The 18,838-nt window shown below is 39.1% G+C and overlaps 1 protein-coding gene and 2 long non-coding RNA genes across 8 annotated transcripts in view; all 3 read left to right on the top strand.

Annotated features, from left to right (window-relative positions):
* Positions 1 to 794: 794 nt before the first annotated feature.
* LOC131436254 (uncharacterized) lies at positions 795 to 1,786 on the top strand. The gene is made up of 2 exons (XR_009230604.1): positions 795 to 1,294; positions 1,384 to 1,786. It is a non-coding gene; the product is annotated as an uncharacterized LOC131436254 (long non-coding RNA).
* Positions 1,787 to 9,421: 7,635 nt separating this feature from the next.
* On the top strand, positions 9,422 to 10,473 carry LOC131436253 (uncharacterized). Its single transcript, XR_009230603.1, has 2 exons — positions 9,422 to 9,981; positions 10,071 to 10,473. It is a non-coding gene; the product is annotated as an uncharacterized LOC131436253 (long non-coding RNA).
* A 3,901-nt stretch (positions 10,474 to 14,374) lies between these two features.
* Positions 14,375 to 18,838, top strand: part of LOC131439060 (uncharacterized) — a 110,187-nt gene continuing 105,723 nt past the window's right edge. The window contains exons 1-2 of one of the 6 annotated variants that reach the window (XM_058609597.1): positions 14,375 to 14,452; positions 15,193 to 15,398. The gene's annotated coding sequence lies outside the window, so the exon portion shown is untranslated. Of the gene's footprint in view, positions 15,399 to 18,838 lie in introns of all 6 variants that reach the window. The other 5 variants (XM_058609598.1, XM_058609594.1, XM_058609595.1 and 2 more) reach the window with 5 other exon arrangements.

Below are 18,838 nucleotides of genomic sequence, written 5' to 3'. Positions count from 1 at the left end.
AAAATTTCAGTAGAAATAGTACATATAAGATTCATAATTTAAGCATACATTTCGATAGTCCCACGACAAAAGGGCCTAACTGCAAATGAGAGCCTCTCTTTGTTTACTTCCTCTTTTGATTATTACGGAGCCATTATTGCAAATTCTCTAAAGTTTCCAATATAAATCGAAAGCTTGTAGTTTTACCTTGAAAGTTTTGCAAAGAGTAAAGCGTTAAATATAAAATCAGTTCGGTAAATCGTGAAAGAAAAAGTAAACAGAGAGAAACTGTCATTTGCAGTTAGGCCCTTTTGTCGTGGGACGGTCGATTTGCTCAAAATAATGGAATTGTTCAAATTCTCAAAAACAACAACATTACAAATTTTATGAAAGCAGCCCAACATTATCAACACGTTCAAGTTCAAAATATTCAGATTTTGGTATTCGAGCTCGCAATAAAATGAAAATAGCTTTCAAGAGGCAGAAATGTTCAGGATGACACTAAGATTTCTGTAAATTAGAGGAAAAATGCTCTAAAATAAAATACTAGTGAACAGTTACAACCGTTTCCTACCTATTCGAAAGCCCGGTCAAAATTTCCTTATACATAGTTAGACACAGACAAATCCAGATACATTTTTTAGTCTGGCAGATTTTTGAAAAAATTAACATGGCAACTCTGGTATGGGTCACCATGAGTACGCTGAAAAGAATGTAGTTCCAGTACTTACTAACACAGAGAACAGACCGAGGGTGATGACAGTTATTTTACTGTTTCTAATGATAAATAGGCCACCGTTTTACTCAACTGTAACCGTTTGTTACAAAGTCCTCTGATTATTTTTAGTATATGTTTAAATGTTATTTGTACTGTCACGTTTCTAAATGTTAATACAAGGGTTTATTGTTAGTAGGGTTAGTCAAATAAAAATGTTTAAAAATTGTTAGATTATATGTTAATTGTAAAACTAGGATTAGTAGGGTTAAATAAATAAAAACACACAATTGTCAAAACACTAAAACAACACAGTGGGTACAAATGAACACCGAAGCGTATAACAGAAAATGTAAGGTGGCGGAAAGCTGTTCTACGGCTGATGAAGTACGATTGCGCGGCACACTAATTGTTCGCGCCTGGAAGGAGGTAAAAACAACCGCCAAATTTCAGTGAATAGGAAGGAGAAGAGCAATCGAACCCAGAGCAAAGGTTCAGAATTAATCTGGCGTTCGTGTGCTGAGGTTCAGTAGAGCAGTGAATAGTTTGAAGATTGTGGTATTTTATAGAAATTGTGAGGTGTGATAATAATTCGTTCAGGTAATTATATAGAGCTTACGCAAACTGAACAGAAGCCAATTGTGCCAGTCCGGGTAAAACTAATACCCGTATTACATATACCCTCACAGGACCTTTTGGTATATTTATTGATCGCCTTGGACTGAAGGAAAATCTTCCCAAGGTAGCACACGATTCGGCCTAGTGAGCCCTGGATGCTCACTACGTCTAACCCGTCAAAGACCAGCGATTGTTCTCTGGCCTTGGGCCATAACTGCAAAGGAGAACATACCCCTCTCGGCACGGTCACTCCGGTATCGTCCTGGGCCTGTCGATCTCCGTCAAAGAGGGAAGACGCCAGTACTAGCCGTAACTTCAACCTAGAACCCACCAATTTCGACCAACCGGAATTCTAGGACCATCCCAATTCACCTAACAACAGCATTGGTACGTACCAGGAAAACCCCACAGCACTCACATACACTCACACTTACAGATTGAAAAAAATAAATAAAATAAAGTGAATCCAATAAATCCGTTTTGTTAGTCCAAATACATTTCATTTTTAATTCACAACCCATATTCAGACAGGTGACAGTACCCTACAATAGTTGTTCGCGAAGCCCCTCCGAGTACCCAGTAGTAAGCCGACCCTGAGACCCAGCTCGAGGGGTCTCTTGCTATTGAGCTTTTCCGGGATACACAGTAGAATAGTTACACTTGGCACCCAGCCACAACACACGAAAGGTAATCGGAGGAACCGAGTAGAATAAAAAAAATCAGACGATTTTCTCCCAGGCGGCAGGAGAGTACACAGTCAGCTTTCTCTGATTGTGTAGGATCCTAAAGCGACCCACGGCATAATTTTTGCATACTGTTTCATTTGAGAACCTGGTAGGTGACGGTAACAGTGAATTTTGATATCGTGCAAAGGGAAAACAACGAAACAGCAGTTAAAATTTCAAAAAAAAAGAGTGGAGTTTTTCGGATATTTAAAGTAAAAGCTGGTTTTTTACAAATTTGCCATAAAAAAACAGAATACAAAGGTCCTGAATGAAAATTTTTACAGACATAGAACAAAGTTTCACACATATTTATTTATTCTGATATTTATAATTAACTTTCGAGTCGTAGTCGTGTTTTATTTATTTTGTTCAATTCTTCACTGATTTGTTAATTGTTAAAAAAATGAATTCGGAATTTTGGATGCAATATCGTTTGATGAACGTTGAACATTTGTTGATAGATGAAGTTGAGCATGAGCTTGTAATTCGTCGGGTCTTGTTCAAAAGCGGTGAATCTGGTGATGCGAAAAAACGGAAACTTAGAAATAAACTCAAAGAGCAACGCGAAACTAATGATTTTTCCGTTGTTTTACTAGAGTCACCAGATAAATGCGAAGAAGAACTGAATCAAGTGGACGAAAAATTAGCCAAAATTCGCGATCAGTTAGATAACAGGAAACCTAGAAAAACAGAATTACCCGTGCTGAAAACGAGGTTAATTCATCTATTTTTTAGATTAGTACGTTTAAAAAAGAATTACGATACAGATGGGTTGGAATCAACAGCTTTGAAACTTTTGCGTGATCACTTTACATTATTATCGACAGATCCAGATGCAAGAAAAAGGACAGAGGAACAAATTAGAGTTGATGTAAGTAATTTGAGTATCCGTGAGCAAGATCAGGATAAATTGGAAGATTTAGAGCAGGAGTCTCATTCTAGTAGTGATGAAAGTCATCTAGGATCTGATACAGGAAAAGAGAAAACTGAAAAGAACAAAAACACCAGTACTCCCAAGAAGAAGGCTCAGAAAGACGAGAAAGCAGAAGAAGGTGAGGAATTATTCAAAAAAATATTAGAGCATGTGAACAGTTATATAAAGGGTGATTTTTTAGAGCTTGAGAACTTTTTCAAACAATAAAACGCATAAAATTTGCAAAATCTCATCGGTTCTTTATTTTAAACGTTAGATTGGTACATGACATTTACTTTTTGAAGATAATTTCATTTAAATGTTGACCGCGGCTGCGTCTTAGGTGGTCCATTCGGAAAGTCCAATTTTGGGCAACTTTTTCGAGCATTTCGGCCGGAATAGCCCGAATTTCTTCGGAAATGTTGTCTTCCAAAGCTGGAATAGTTACTGGCTTATTTCTGTAGACTTTAGACTTGACGTAGCCCCACAAAAAATAGTCTAAAGGCGTCAAATCGCATGATCTTGGTGGCCAACTTACCGGTCCATTTCTTGAGATGAATTGTTCTCCGAAGTTTTCCCTCAAAATGGCCATAGAATCGCGAGCTGTGTGGCATGTAGCGCCATCTTGTTGAAACCACATGTCAACCAAGTTCAGTTCTTCCATTTTTGGCAACAAAAAGTTTGTTAGCATCGAACGATAGCGATCGCCATTCACTGTAACGTTGCGTCCAACAGCATCTTTGAAAAAATACGGTCCAATGATTCCACCAGCGTACAAACCACACCAAACAGTGCATTTTTCGGGATGCATGGGCAGTTCTTGAACGGCTTCTGGTTGCTCTTCACTCCAAATGCGGCAATTTTGCTTATTTACGTAGCCATTCAACCAGAAATGAGCCTCATCGCTGAACAAAATTTGTCGATAAAAAAGCGGATTTTTCGAATGGACCACCTAAGACGCAGCCGCGGTCAACATTTAAATGAAATTATCTTCAAAAAGTAAATGTCATGTACCAATCTAACGTTTAAAATAAAGAACCGATGAGATTTTGCAAATTTTATGCGTTTTATTGTTTAAAAAAGTTCTCAAGCTCTTAAAAAATCACCCTTTAGAAGCAAAATTAAGTAAACTTGAAATTAAAAATGATATCCGGGAAAGTGAGTCTTCTGAAGTAGAAAGCGAAGATACTGCTCATCGAAAAAGAGTAAAAGCGAAGGGTAAACGTCAGAGGAAAGCAGAAAATGACGGAAAACATGAGCGTTATAAAAATAAAATCAGCCGCAGAAAACAAATAAGCGATAGTGATAAAAGTAGTAACACCAGTAGTTCGGACAGCGACAGCGATAGATCAGGTGCTCCGAGGCGGAGGCCACGGTCGGTAGCAGATTGGAGGATGAAGTATGATGGTAAGGATGATGGAAAAAATTGAATAAGTTTTTGGCAGAAGTTGAGTTCATGGCAGAAGCTGAGAACATAGGAAAACGAGCACTCTTTAATGAAGCCATTCATCTCTTCACCGGAGAAGCAAGAACTTGGTACATTGAAGGAAAGAGTAACAAGGACTTCAGGAATTGGAGAGAGCTGGTCACTGAGCTGAAACTGGAGTTTCAACTACCGGATATGGATTTCCACTATGAGCAACAGGCTGCTCAACGGAGACAGAAAAGATCCGAAAGGTTCCAGGACTACTATAATGCAGTATTGGAAATATTTCGTTACATGGCAGTTCAACCGAGTGAACAAAGAAAATTCGACATAATTTTCCGGAATCTTCGGTCTGATTATAAGAATGTCCTAGTCGTAAAAGGAGTTCGTAATTTGAAAGCGTTAAAGCAGTGGGGGAGAAAACTAGACTCCGCGAATATGTGGATGTATCGTAGCAAAGATACTGATGTCACGTCGAAGATAGCTCATGTGCATGAAGTGGAAAACACGTCGCATCAGGGAGAAGTGAACTCTGGAACAAAACCGTGGAAAACAAATCGCTGGGAAATAAAGCCAGATTGGAAAAAGAAACCGGAAACTACAAAACCCTTTGTTCCAAGGAAACCTTTCTCAGAGAAGGAAAACGATCGTCCAGGATCGAGCCAAGGGGATACAGAAAAGCGGATAGCTAGCTACAAAATTCCGGACAAAATGGTGTGTTTTAATTGTAGGGGAAAATTCCACCACTATGAAGCTTGTCTGAGAGAAAAAGCAGTGTTTTGCACAGTATGCGGGTTTCATGATTACACGAAAGAGAAATGTCCATATTGCGCAAAAAACGGACGCAGTTCGGTGTAGAAGGTCGCCGATTGCAGTCAACAAAGCCTTCAACTGTGTTTGTTCCGTACTGTTCTGAAGTTAGCGAACTGAAACTAAAGTTGGAAGGCGATGATAGACCGTTTGTTGAAATTGGAGTTATGGGAGTAGAAATAATAGGCTTGTTGGACAGTGGAGCCCAAGTATCGATTTTAGGAACCGGAAGCGAGAACTTAGTCAAGAGACTAAAGTTAAAAATGTACCGTACCAAAACTAAACTTTCGACTGCTGGGGGTGACAGATTGGAAGTAACAGGCTATGTAAACTTGCCAATCACGTTCAATGGGCAGACCAAAATTCTTACTACCCTTGTAGCACCTTCAATGAAACGGAGATTGATATTGGGCATTAATTTCTGGCGGTTATTCAAAATAGAACCCACGATCACAGGACCGCCAGGACGAGTAGTTGATGCATTAGAGATAGAAATCGCAGAAATGGAAGGAAATGACCGTCTAACTTTGGAACAAAGGAGCCAGCTTGATGAAGTGAAAAAGCAATTTAAGGTTTTCGAAGAGGGAAAAAGACTTGATACCACACCGCTAATTTCGCATTTAATAGTATTCACCGAAAATTATCAGAATGCTGATCCGGTTAGGCTAAATCCTTACCCGTGGTCACCGGAAGTTCAGAAAACCGTTAATGAAGAGCTCGATAAATGGGTCGAATCTGGAGTGGTGGAACGATCCAACAGTGACTGGGCATTGCTGATTGTACCAGTTATAAAAAAAAGCGTTAACGAAGACGGAGGAGAAAATATTAAGGTTCGAATGTGCCTAGACGCCAGAAAATTGAACGATAGGACACGGAAGGATGCTTACCCATTGCCACACCAGGATAGAATTCTAGGCAGATTGGGACCGGCCAAATTTCTGACCACCATCGATTTATCGAAAGCTTTCTGGCAGATACCGTTGGATCCTGCTTCGAGAAAGTACACAGCCTTCCGAGTTTTTGGTCGGGGATTGTTTCAATTTACTCGGTTGCCTTTCGGACTGGTCAACAGTCCAGCGACTTTGTCGAGACTTATGGATCAAGTTCTCGGTTACGGCGAATTGGAGCCAAACGTGTTTGTGTATCTCTATGATATTGTGATCGCGAGCAACACGTTTGAAGAGCACCTAGAAAGTCTGAAAGAAGTAGCCAATCGACAAAATTCTGCCAACCTTTCAATAAACATTGAAAAATCGAGATTTTGTGTCTCCGAGCTTCCGTATCTCGGATTCATTCTTTCTGAGGGTGGAGTGAGACCAAACCCCGACAAAGTGGAAGCGATTGTCAACTTTGAACGACCTTCTTCTGTGCGTTCATTGAGACGTTTCTTAGGTATGGTAAATTATTACCGCAGGTTCATAGAAAATTTCAGTGAATTAACGACACCTTTGACAGACCTTTTGAAAGGCAAACCGAAGGTCGTATCGTGGAGCGAGGATGCGGAGAATGCATTCAATGTACTGAAGGAGAAACTAATAACCGCACCTATTCTAGCCAACCCACAGTTTGATCGTCCTTTCAAAATTCAAACGGATGCCAGCGACATCGCTATAGCCGGAATTTTGACGCAAGAGGACGAAGGAAAAGAGCACGTGGTGGCATATTTCTCAAGAAAGTTGACGACTCCTCAACGGTCATGGAAAGCCGCAGAAAAAGAAGGTTTAGCGGCGCTGGAGGCTATTGAGAAGTTTCGTCCATACGTCGAGGGTGCAAGATTCACCTTAGTTACGGACTCATCCGCATTATCATTCATAATGAACACTAAGTGGAAACCGTCGTCCAAACTCAGTCGATGGAGCATTCTTCTGCAGCAGCATGACATGCAAGTCCAGCATCGGAAGGGGTCTGAAAATGTGGTCGCAGATGCCCTGTCCAGAGCCATGGAGTCGATGGAAGTTTCCGTGGAGAACGATTGGTACTCGAAACTTTTTCGAAAGGTTCAAGAGAATCCGGAAAGTTTCGCAGATTTCAAGATCGAAGAGAACAAATTGTACAAGTTTGTATCGGTAGCGTCAGATATGCTAGACTACCGGTATGAATGGAAGCTGTGTTTGCCGGAAAGCATGCGAAGGTCTGTACTAAAGGAGGAGCATGAAGATAGTTTGCACCCCGGATATGAGAAAACATTACAGCGACTTAAAATTCGGTATTACTGGCCAAAGATGGCGATAGAAGCCAAACGATACATTCAGGCTTGTGACGTGTGCAAGCAATGTAAGCCCTCGGTGGCACCGTTAGTTGCACCGATGGGAAAGCAGAAGCTTACTGATCGACCTTTCCAAATTTTAGCGTTGGATTTTATCCAAAATCTTCCTAGGAGTCGGAATGGGAATTGCCATTTATTAGTGTTAATGGATATATTCTCTAAATGGTCAATGCTCATTCCGGTCAAAAGGATTGAAGCTAAGTCCGTATGTAGAATGGTGGAGGATCAGTGGATTAGACGCTACGGAACGCCAGAGGTAGTGATAAGCGATAACGCCACCACCTTTATGGGCAAAGAGTTCCAGAATCTATTGAAGCTGCGCGGAATACAGCACTGGCCCAATGCAAGGCATCATAGCCAGGCGAATCCGGTTGAACGAATTAACCGAACGATAAATGCTTGCTTGAGGACATATATGCAACCAGACCAACGAGTTTGGGATACACGGGTTGCTGAAGTCGAAGAAATGCTCAACACAACGGTGCACTCGTCAACAGGGTATACGCCGTATCGCATTTTGTATGGACATGAAAAAGTTGTCAAAGGAGAAGAGCATCGTTTGGAAAGAGATGAAGGGGAATTATCGATGGAAAGAAGAGATGAGTACAGAAGGGAAATTGGTGGAAAAATGCTTGAAAAAGTTAAACAGAACTTAGAGAAAAGTAACGAGAAGCACAGAAGAGTGTATAATCTTAGACACCGTCAATTTTCGCCAACTTACCAAGTAGGGCAGAAAGTCTACAAGCGGAATTTCCGCCAATCATCAGCAACTGACCACTACAATGCGAAGTATGGACCACTTTTCACTCCATGTAGAATAGTTGCAAAGCGTGGCAGTAGCTCCTACGAACTCATGGATGAGCATAACAAACACCTTGGGATATTTTCTGCTCAGGACATCCGACCAAGTCATGAATTTCTGCCGAACTAAAAATAAGCCATATATCCATATACTCATATATATATTCAAAAAAAAAAAAAAAAAAACAGAGATATCCTTGTCATAAGAGGACCCTGAATGTGGTCGTCGTTGGACATACAATACTATGTATCACATTTCAGGAATTAGCATCGCATCAAAATAGCACGTGACATAACGCAGCAGTTCATCATATCACTCTCAAGTAGGTTCATTCACGAGGGTGGTGAATATCTCTGGCTGCCGATCTTATCCGTCATATTTAGCTTTGGTTTGATGTAATTGCTGAAAAGAGACAACGAGACATTGAATGTAGTCTAATTTATAAGTGACGTCACAAAAACATAGAATGTTGAAGGATGAGTAGACATCCGATGATAGCTTTTGTTAGTGCACGAACAGAAGCGAATTAGATAAATTAGGTCGAAGATAATAATCTTTCCCCTACTAGGAGAACCTTGATCAATACTTACCCAAATTAGAGTCAGATAAAATTTAGCATCCTGAAACTTACATGTTTCTGGAGTTGTTCCTAATTACCCAGGTGGCCAACTGGGGGAACGAATCCTGAAATAAAAAGTTTCAATCAGCCCAACAAATTAGGATACAGAAATATTTTTACTTATCTTGTATTCCACTTGATTCACCGCTTCCAATAATTTACACAGTTTTTATTCCGTGAACAAACGCCATTGTGATCTCGCCTGATGAATCACGTTACTAAACCACATACGATCAAGATTGTAGGTAGACTGAATTGATTATTCTTGTCATCGACGGTATTGCCCGATAAGAGAATCGATCAAATAATAAATCACAGTAGTAGAATCTCACCACTGGTGTTCAAGGTGATGTATAAGCACAGGATTAAAATCACATGTGATCAATTATGGCAAATTTTATTTGAAATCTAGCTTTTAGTTACGCATGATTTTAAAGTGTTGTACGTTCACTCAGACTTGTTTGAATTTTTTAACTGCTACGCGTAATAAAAAAAAATCATTGTTGATTATGAAAATACCTTACATGTTCTTAAAAGCAATAGTGTTTTAAAGGAAATAAAAATAAATGCTTCACATTTATTTTATTGTTGTGGGGGGATAGTGTAACCGTTTGTTACAAAGTCCTCTGATTATTTTTAGTATATGTTTAAATGTTATTTGTACTGTCACGTTTCTAAATGTTAATACAAGGGTTTATTGTTAGTAGGGTTAGTCAAATAAAAATGTTTAAAAATTGTTAGATTATATGTTAATTGTAAAACTAGGATTAGTAGGGTTAAATAAATAAAAACACACAATTGTCAAAACACTAAAACAACACAGTGGGTACAAATGAACACCGAAGCGTATAACAGAAAATGTAAGGTGGCGGAAAGCTGTTCTACGGCTGATGAAGTACGATTGCGCGGCACACTAATTGTTCGCGCCTGGAAGGAGGTAAAAACAACCGCCAAATTTCAGTGAATAGGAAGGAGAAGAGCAATCGAACCCAGAGCAAAGGTTCAGAATTAATCTGGCGTTCGTGTGCTGAGGTTCAGTAGAGCAGTGAATAGTTTGAAGATTGTGGTATTTTATAGAAATTGTGAGGTGTGATAATAATTCGTTCAGGTAATTATATAGAGCTTACGCAAACTGAACAGAAGCCAATTGTGCCAGTCCGGGTAAAACTAATACCCGTATTACATATACCCTCACAGGACCTTTTGGTATATTTATTGATCGCCTTGGACTGAAGGAAAATCTTCCCAAGGTAGCACACGATTCGGCCTAGTGAGCCCTGGATGCTCACTACGTCTAACCCGTCAAAGACCAGCGATTGTTCTCTGGCCTTGGGCCATAACTGCAAAGGAGAACATACCCCTCTCGGCACGGTCACTCCGGTATCGTCCTGGGCCTGTCGATCTCCGTCAAAGAGGGAAGACGCCAGTACTAGCCGTAACTTCAACCTAGAACCCACCAATTTCGACCAACCGGAATTCTAGGACCATCCCAATTCACCTAACAACAGCATTGGTACGTACCAGGAAAACCCCACAGCACTCACATACACTCACACTTACAGATTGAAAAAAATAAATAAAATAAAGTGAATCCAATAAATCCGTTTTGTTAGTCCAAATACATTTCATTTTTAATTCACAACCCATATTCAGACAGGTGACAGTACCCTACAATAGTTGTTCGCGAAGCCCCTCCGAGTACCCAGTAGTAAGCCGACCCTGAGACCCAGCTCGAGGGGTCTCTTGCTATTGAGCTTTTCCGGGATACACAGTAGAATAGTTACACAACTTCGCTTAACTTGATTCTCGTACGCGTTATTTTTCTCAACACAGAAAGAAATTATGAATTTTACAGGTGACACAATTCTACAAACAATGCAATTTATAACTACACACCAAAAAATTTGAATTTTACAGGTGACTTAATCCCTCATACGTCATAAAGACCTAATTTGACCTAAATTCAGACAGTCGCACCTGCTAGTAGAACGCAAGTTACAGTCGAAACCAGTAAAATTCAAGCTCAACTAACATTAAGTCATTACAAACAAAATTTTCCGTCATTTGACAAATTAGGTCTTTATGAATTACATTGTATGAGGGATTAAGTCATCTGTAAAATTAATTTTTTTTTTGGAGTGAATAAAAATATGATAAGTAAGCCTTGATTTCCAGATCTTTTTGATTATATTTATCAATTTATCTACACTTTTCATGAATAGTTTTTCAGCATACTGCTGTTGATTTCATTTTTAAAAGAAATCCTAAACCAGTCATGTTCGAATCTGTTAATTAAACACAAACGCTTCGTAAGATTGTAAGATGGTAAGTCAACTTATTTGCTTATTAATTTCTAATTCAACCTATAATTCTAGGAGTAATGGCTTAAATATTTTTCCATATATATGGATAGAGTGATGTGCCACGTCCGAGTATCTGAAACGCTCTCGAGTCCCCTCGAATCTCGGAATCTACGGCAAGGCGATGGACTACACAGATGAAAATATTTTGTGAATTTGGATCTATTTTCATGCACATATTTTGAGCAGACAACTAAACATAAAGTTACCTCACAATTCTGTACGTTTCAATATAATTTAATCGCAAAACTGAGCGTTAATTGAAAGATGAACTTATATTCATTGAAAATTCAATGCAATTGAATTTAGTTTTGCATCAATGAAGGTTTTCAACCAAATTTTTGATGCTACCCATGTCTATTTCATGTTACTATTGATTTACATGTCGTGTAAATTTCTTTATTGCTATCTGTGTATCTTGTCTTCTGTTCAATATTGCTTTGGAAGGTGTAATTCGAAGAGCGAGGATCGACACGAGTGGTACGATCTTCCGGAATTCCGTACTTTGAGAAGATAACGGAAACATACATCGGACTTAAAGCTGAAGCTTGACGAATCGGACTGGCTATTAATGCGTCGAAAACAAAATACATGAGAGAATGAGGCTCTAAAGACTGTCCCAGAAAGTATGGACGCACTTTGATTTCGCTGTAAATAAGTGTAAATCTTCACAAGTGTTAGATATTCAAATTTTATTCGATATACTGATAATATTAAACTACAACAACAGAATATTATTCTCAACATTTGCCACTTAGCCATTGTAGACTAGCTGGCGCACCTTCTTGCGAACGTTCCTCATTAAATTCCGTACAGATTTCTTGGCGACAAGTTTTGATACTTTTTTTCAATCTTTTTCGAACTGTTGAATGGTTTTGGTTGCCGAGACATGTTTCCTAAGATGTGCTTTCGTTAATGCCCAAAATTTCTCAATTGGTCGAAGTTGTGGGCAATTTTGTGGATTCATGTCTTTTGGGACGAAAGTGACATTTTTGGTAGTATACCATTTTACCGTTGATTTCGAATAGTGGCAAGAACTGGACAGAAGACAACAGGATCCTTGTAGCTTCGAATCATGGGTAGAAGTCGTTTTTGTAAACATTACTTGATGTATATTTCGCTGTTCATTGAAGCAGTGGTGATGAAAGGTTTCGAAATCTTTCAGCAGCTACAAATTGCTTGCCAGATCATAGCCTTCTTACCAAATTTTTCAACTTCAATCGATGTCTCGGACTGGTTCAACACTTGCCCTTCTCGCACCGTATATTATTGTGGTCCCGCCAAGGATTTGTAATCGAGTTTCACGTAGGTTTCGTTGTCCATGATTATGCAGTTCAAATTTCCATCAAGAATCGTATTGTACAGCTTTCGAACCCTCGGCCTGATCGATGCTTCTTATTTCGGACTACGTTTTGGTTGTTTCTGCTTCTTATAGGTTCGAAGATTCGAACGTTCTTTAGCACGAAGAACATTTGACTTCGAAGTGCCCACTTTTTGGCCATATCCCGATCTAAAACCTCCTTCTTTTGCTCGAATGCTTTCAGTATACGTTTATCCAACTGAGGGTTATCAGGACCTTTTTTCGACCCGTTTTCGGTTTATTCTCAAAGGTGTTATCCTCACCGAACTTTTGATTGCATTTCGCACGGCTTTTTCTTTTTTTTGATCAGAGCAGCCCGAGAGCTGACCCAGAGTCGCCAAAACAACTCTTGATGAATTTGTTTTAGCAACCTGGGGTCGCTCTAGATCGGACTCCAATCGCGTAGTTTCGCTCTGAAAACTTTCTCGGGTCACACCACGCATCCATGCGAGTTTGTTTATTTTTTCTTTTTTTATATGAGTTGTTGTTTAGGGCGCGTATCACGTGTTCGTTTTACTCGGAGTCACCCTCGTGTAGGTTCTAAAACAAAAACGGTATTTCTCAGTGACAGTCCGCGTTCTGTGCACCATTTGTACACAATTTTTCGACGTTGTTCTGCTGAAAGTCCTCGCATTTCGAAACAAACTAATGAAAACGAATAAACAACCGCACAAGTGGTTAGAGAAGAGTGTAAACAACAGGAAGCTGCCATGAAAATTGACAGATCCTGAACCATTGCGAAATGGACGCGGTTTTTGGTTGCGTCCATACTTTCTGGGACAGTCATTAGAGAAGAAACACTACGCCTCCTACCACGAATATTGATAGACGCCTTTACTGTTTTCGAAAGAAAAGCGGTGTATGAACCACGAATTGCAACAGCTGCTCTCCAAACCTATCGTACGAACAGCCTAAATTGGACGGCTACGATGGGCTGGGCATGTCATTGAGATACCGGAGGAAATTATTTTGCTAGATACAGCATAGAACACCACAGGACTAGTCTGGTTGGTAGTACGGTAAGGTAAGTAAGATCATCACTTCATGCGCTTTGAATGAGCAACTAATGAATCTCTTATTGCCATGCCTCCACGACCGGTCTGTTGGTTCAAAAGATCATTCAGCGACACGAGTCTCTCCCTAAATTTAAATCCCTCTAGCTCAATTCAGCTCTCAGCCATAACGGATCCAGCCAGGATTTGTAAATTCGGGGATTTTGTTAGGAAGTTAATTTGCTATTCCGCTTGCTCTATGCAAACGAAAAAAAATCGTTGAAAAAGGTTTACTACTACTCACTACAAACAACCATTATTGCTTCTACTGCTACTACTACTACTACTACTACTATTACTACTACTCTAACTATACAACACCTATTACATGTCAGCATCTGGTAAAGCAGCTGAGAGCGAAAAACGGGAGTATGGTTGAGCATCCGGCAGGGATTTCTCCTGCAAAACACATGTGCGGTTCTGACAACTTAACGTATATATGTTGTACCGTAGTATGACCTGCCAATGCGCGTGGGTGGTGGGTGGTAAACAAGACCTGTTTTTCCGATCTCGGGAAACACTCTCGCTCTTGTTTGCTGTTAACGGTAACGGTGCCTGGACCAATAGCCATCGTGAGAGACAGAGAGGCTCGTCGAGCCCGGCTGCACGATACCCAAACGAACTCGACCGAAAGTGAAAACAACGAAGCTCCCGAGAGCACATTAGTCGAAACGACCATTTTCGCCATCGCCAGGCTACTTTCGAGTGAGTAACATTGTCGCCGTTGCAGTGCGTAGGCGGTTGTCGTAGACGTAGCCACCACGTGCTACGCTGTTTGCACTCCATACAACAGAGTCAGAACATAAAGTTAGTACCTACTGCCTTCTTCCGTTGCTGTGTTGTGTGTATGCTCAGCCTGCGTGTTGTGTATTCTCAGATCAATCCTGGACCAGTGACCAGTAGATTGCCTGGAAAAAAATATTTGTGATTTTGTTTAAACTGCGAAAAAGATTCTCTGTCAAGTGTTAGAATTCGTAATTGCCCGGTGCAACTGCAGAGCAAAAAAAAAAAGTTTCACTGTTTAGCTACCATCGTTGCCCAGGACATACCTGGGCCTTACATAGCTCACAGCATACCTTTACCAGCAGACTATTCCAGTTTTTATCTTCCCGTCGCAAATCTAATGTGTTGTGTGCTTTGAACTGGTAGAGATCCACCGAACGATTTTTCTCATCACCGTTCTCCGCCTTAACATCATCAACATCATTATTGTCATCCCATCATCATACAGCATGTATTATATGTCGGCCTAAACCCTCAGGGGTCTCAATGTGTAGTGATGTGGAAGGCTGAACAAGAAGGAAGTGTAACGATAGCAAAATTAGATGTCCAGCAATGTTCCTTTTTTATCGACTAGTGTTCAATGCTCTATCCTTTTACCGCTTCAGTGGATATAATCGATAGCATGTACAACACACACAAAAAATGAAGTTGATGAAAATTCTGGTCTGGGTGAATATGAAAACACTGCTTTGAATTTCACTATTTGGGGAGTGTAGAAATTTAATTACATGCCAGTGTTTTGGAATATTTCGTTACGTTTCCAGAATAAAAGAGAATTATCTAATGAAACGGAGCATATCATCAAGTTCTCAAAATATCATCCACCACACCGCAGAATCCAATCATACAGAACTGATTTCTCGGCTCCACATCTTGATGGAGCACCGTAATCAACGAAGTGGACGCTGAAAATTGAGCAAAAAGAGAACGTGTACCACAAACCAACCATTAATAAAAAAAAGGGTAGAAGGTAAGAGAACTAACCCTACGGAATTATTATCACTGTGATACATTTGTACCTTTTTTGTCCGGCAATGTACGGTCGGGACACAATCCTGTCCCTTCAGAAGCAGAGAGCGAGAGATGGGAGTATTACATAATTCACTGTAGAAAAAAATACCCATCATTCCTCAACTAACATCAAGCTTCTCCTTTCGTATTTTACGTTTGAATTCGTGTGAGAGTGTGCCGATAGACTGGTAAAACTTCGGCAGCCTAATTGTGACTATATATCTTTGCAACATCAAACGGCGACGAACAGTAGTACGTCGTATTTTCCATCGACATACACACGGTAACAGTTCCATGTTTGCTCTCCAGGACTCTGTCGTTTCATCGCAACTGCCACCCTTAAACTCGCTGAAAAATATATTTGGAAGCACCATCCAGTTTCACGTTGAGTGTCTGGATGCCAGATACGTAACAAAAGCATTATCTCGTCTTTCCACATTTTACAGTAGATAATTCCATCCAGTCACCGCCGAATAGTGTTGCCAGGCAGAGTTTTTCTGTGTATGTGCTATTCAGGCAACTTCTTTCAAATGGTTTGTTGATTGTTTTATTAGCGACTATAACCGGTTATGGTCATTCATCGATCATTCCAATGGTATGAATACGGCTTTCATCATATAATGTATGATTTAATCTTAGATCTTTTAATTTTAAGTCTAAACATTTCGAGAACGGCTACTTCTAGAAGGAAGATCATGAACAATTTTATTGCTTTCGATCTTTAGAATCTGGTATTACATTATTAAAAATGAAATCAGTACACATTTTCCTAATATTTTATTCTTTCGGCTCATATTCTGATTCTTGAAAAAGCATGCAACATTCTGTGAATATAATTAGACAATAGTACCTGATCGATTTCTTACAACTTTTTCTTTTATGCCCCCGGCATTGATGATTTATTATATTCGTGAAAAAAAAATTGTGGAAAATTGTTGATCATGCGGCTTCGGTTCTAAAACCGAGGACTACACACTTTAAAAAACCCTGTGATTTTACATCTTATTAGATGCACATAAATGGAGCGTCGCAGTTCACGCAAATTTACATCGAAGAACATTTAATATTGTGTCTAAGACTCCATGACATGAAATTCATTGAAATAAAAAAAAGAATACTGATAGCAACCACCGCGACTTGAACCGAGAATCATTGGATCGCAAGTACGTCTGTTAATCGACTGAGCCACAGAAGCATGTATCTGCTTGGCTGGTAAAAGGTGCATTTAAATTTATACAGTCGCACCTGCTAGCAGAACGCAAGTTACAGTCGAAACCAGTAAAATTCAAGCTCATCTAACATTAAGTCATTACAAATAAAATTTTCCGTCATTTGACAAATTAGGTCTTTATTAAGGACATGGTATGAGGAATTAAGTCACCTGCAAAATTCAAAATTTTTTGGTGTGTAGGTGTGCCCTCGATATCACGAAAACGAATAACTCGATGATTTAAACATTTTTAGATGTTATTCCTAATTGCTATAATTAGTTCAAGAACGAAAAATACGGGTGGGTAAAGTCAGAGATACGTAAATACGAATAAAACTGGCAGGCTTTTCCATATTTTTATTTATTCTTCGCGTAAATTTACGTCTTCAGAGACCGACATATATGAGCGTCAAAAATAACTCAATTTTACAGCAAATCTAACTTATATTTAATGCATTCTGACATATTCTAAAGTGCTAAACATGTAAATTTACACGTTTGCTTGAATGGCGAGGTATGTTTGACGACTTCTTGTAAAATTCAGTCGTTTCACGGATTACGTTCTCATAAATTGTGTCATATGTGGATTTCCGTCATCTGTAAATTTCATATTTTTTTTGCCGTGCAGGTAAACAAACATAATATAAATACATTTATGTCGAATTTTACCCTAAATCTGAATAATTACATTTTTCATGATACGGTACATAAAATTATGGCGACAACCGACGTATAACATGTAAAAAAATCAAATGAAACCAAATTTTTTTTTTAATTTTCAGAGGAACATTTTGGGAAGTGTCAAAACATATTTGGTAAATTGTTATATCCGAAACATATAGCAGTGTATAAGTACTAAATTGAAACTAAGAGGATACAATAAAACTTGTTTTTGGCTGTTCAAATTCGGGAACTCTAAATTCAACAAAATTCAAACTAATGTATCGTAAGTTCACAGCACTCAAACACTGAAAATATTCCGTATTGCTATGTGTCGGTTATGCACGATACGCTTTGTGCGATGATTCATTGAATTTATGTGTTTGGCATTTTGTGCGCCATATTTTGGCACTGAATTTCACCCTAATGCACTACCATACCGAACTTCGAGTTATTTGACGAACATCATTACTTTCGGGACGGAAAGCTCAATTTTGAAAACATCGAGTTTTGACTTTTTCTAAAAAACTGTTTTGTAGCTTTCAAACGAGCCCTATTATGACAAAATCGGTTGAACTATCTTCGAGAAAATTATGCAGAATCGGAAGAACCCGCCCTTGATCTATTTACACATGATTCGTAGTTACACTATAACTCCCAACCCAGCCCAATATTGTCAAATAATGGTGCAATTGTACGGGTAAAGAAACACGCATTGCCGGTTATGTCACTCATACGATTACTTCATCCGATAAAGTGTAAGTTTGTCGAATACGTCACTTATAAGATTCCTTTAGAACCAAATAAATGTTAAAAATAGCTTTTCAATCAGTCTGAGAAATCGATTCAAAACTCAGAAATTTGAAACGAAAAGAAAAACGTACACGCATATAAAAAGTTACTCAGAGTTTGAGTACTAGTTACTCATTTTCAAACGATACATAAGCAAAGTCTTGACATTACTCTCCCTTTTGTGGAATTTGGCCTTTCTGTTTCAACAGACTTCGCAGCACACTCTAAGCGAACAGAATCATTGCATGGCTAGTACTACGATCCTACTGACACTATGAATCTTTACAGGTCAGGGCTCGAACATGTGACAACTGGCTTGTGAGACCAGCATTGTATGTATTTAACCGCCAACCCGGGTTACCAAATGATACATGGAAACGTCAAAAAATGAGTAGTTACCATCAGATCAGATTATTTGAAGTTATTTGAAGTATTGAGTGTCAATTACATAATATTTAAATACAATATATTCAGAAAAGGAGCAATTCTTACCCAAATTTGATATATTCCTCAATTTTCGGCTCATGTACAAATAAAGCATTATTCAGTAAATGAGTAGTTCTTCCAGTGGAAGAACTTAAATTTGAGTAACTAAGGAGTTAGTCTAAAATGGAGTTGTTCCACTTTTTCTGTGGATGAGTGAGATTCTACTCATTTTTTAGTAACTATTTTTAGGCGTGTATACGATTTATCTCCCTTCGAACTTGATCAACGGCACGCAGAGAAAAAATATCTAA

The sequence above is a fragment of the Malaya genurostris genome, chromosome 3 (assembly GCF_030247185.1).
Source record: "Malaya genurostris strain Urasoe2022 chromosome 3, Malgen_1.1, whole genome shotgun sequence".
Lineage (NCBI taxonomy): Eukaryota > Metazoa > Arthropoda > Insecta > Diptera > Culicidae > Malaya > Malaya genurostris.
The sequence above is the reverse complement of the archived record's forward strand: the minus strand, read 5'-3'. Positions and strand labels throughout refer to the sequence as shown.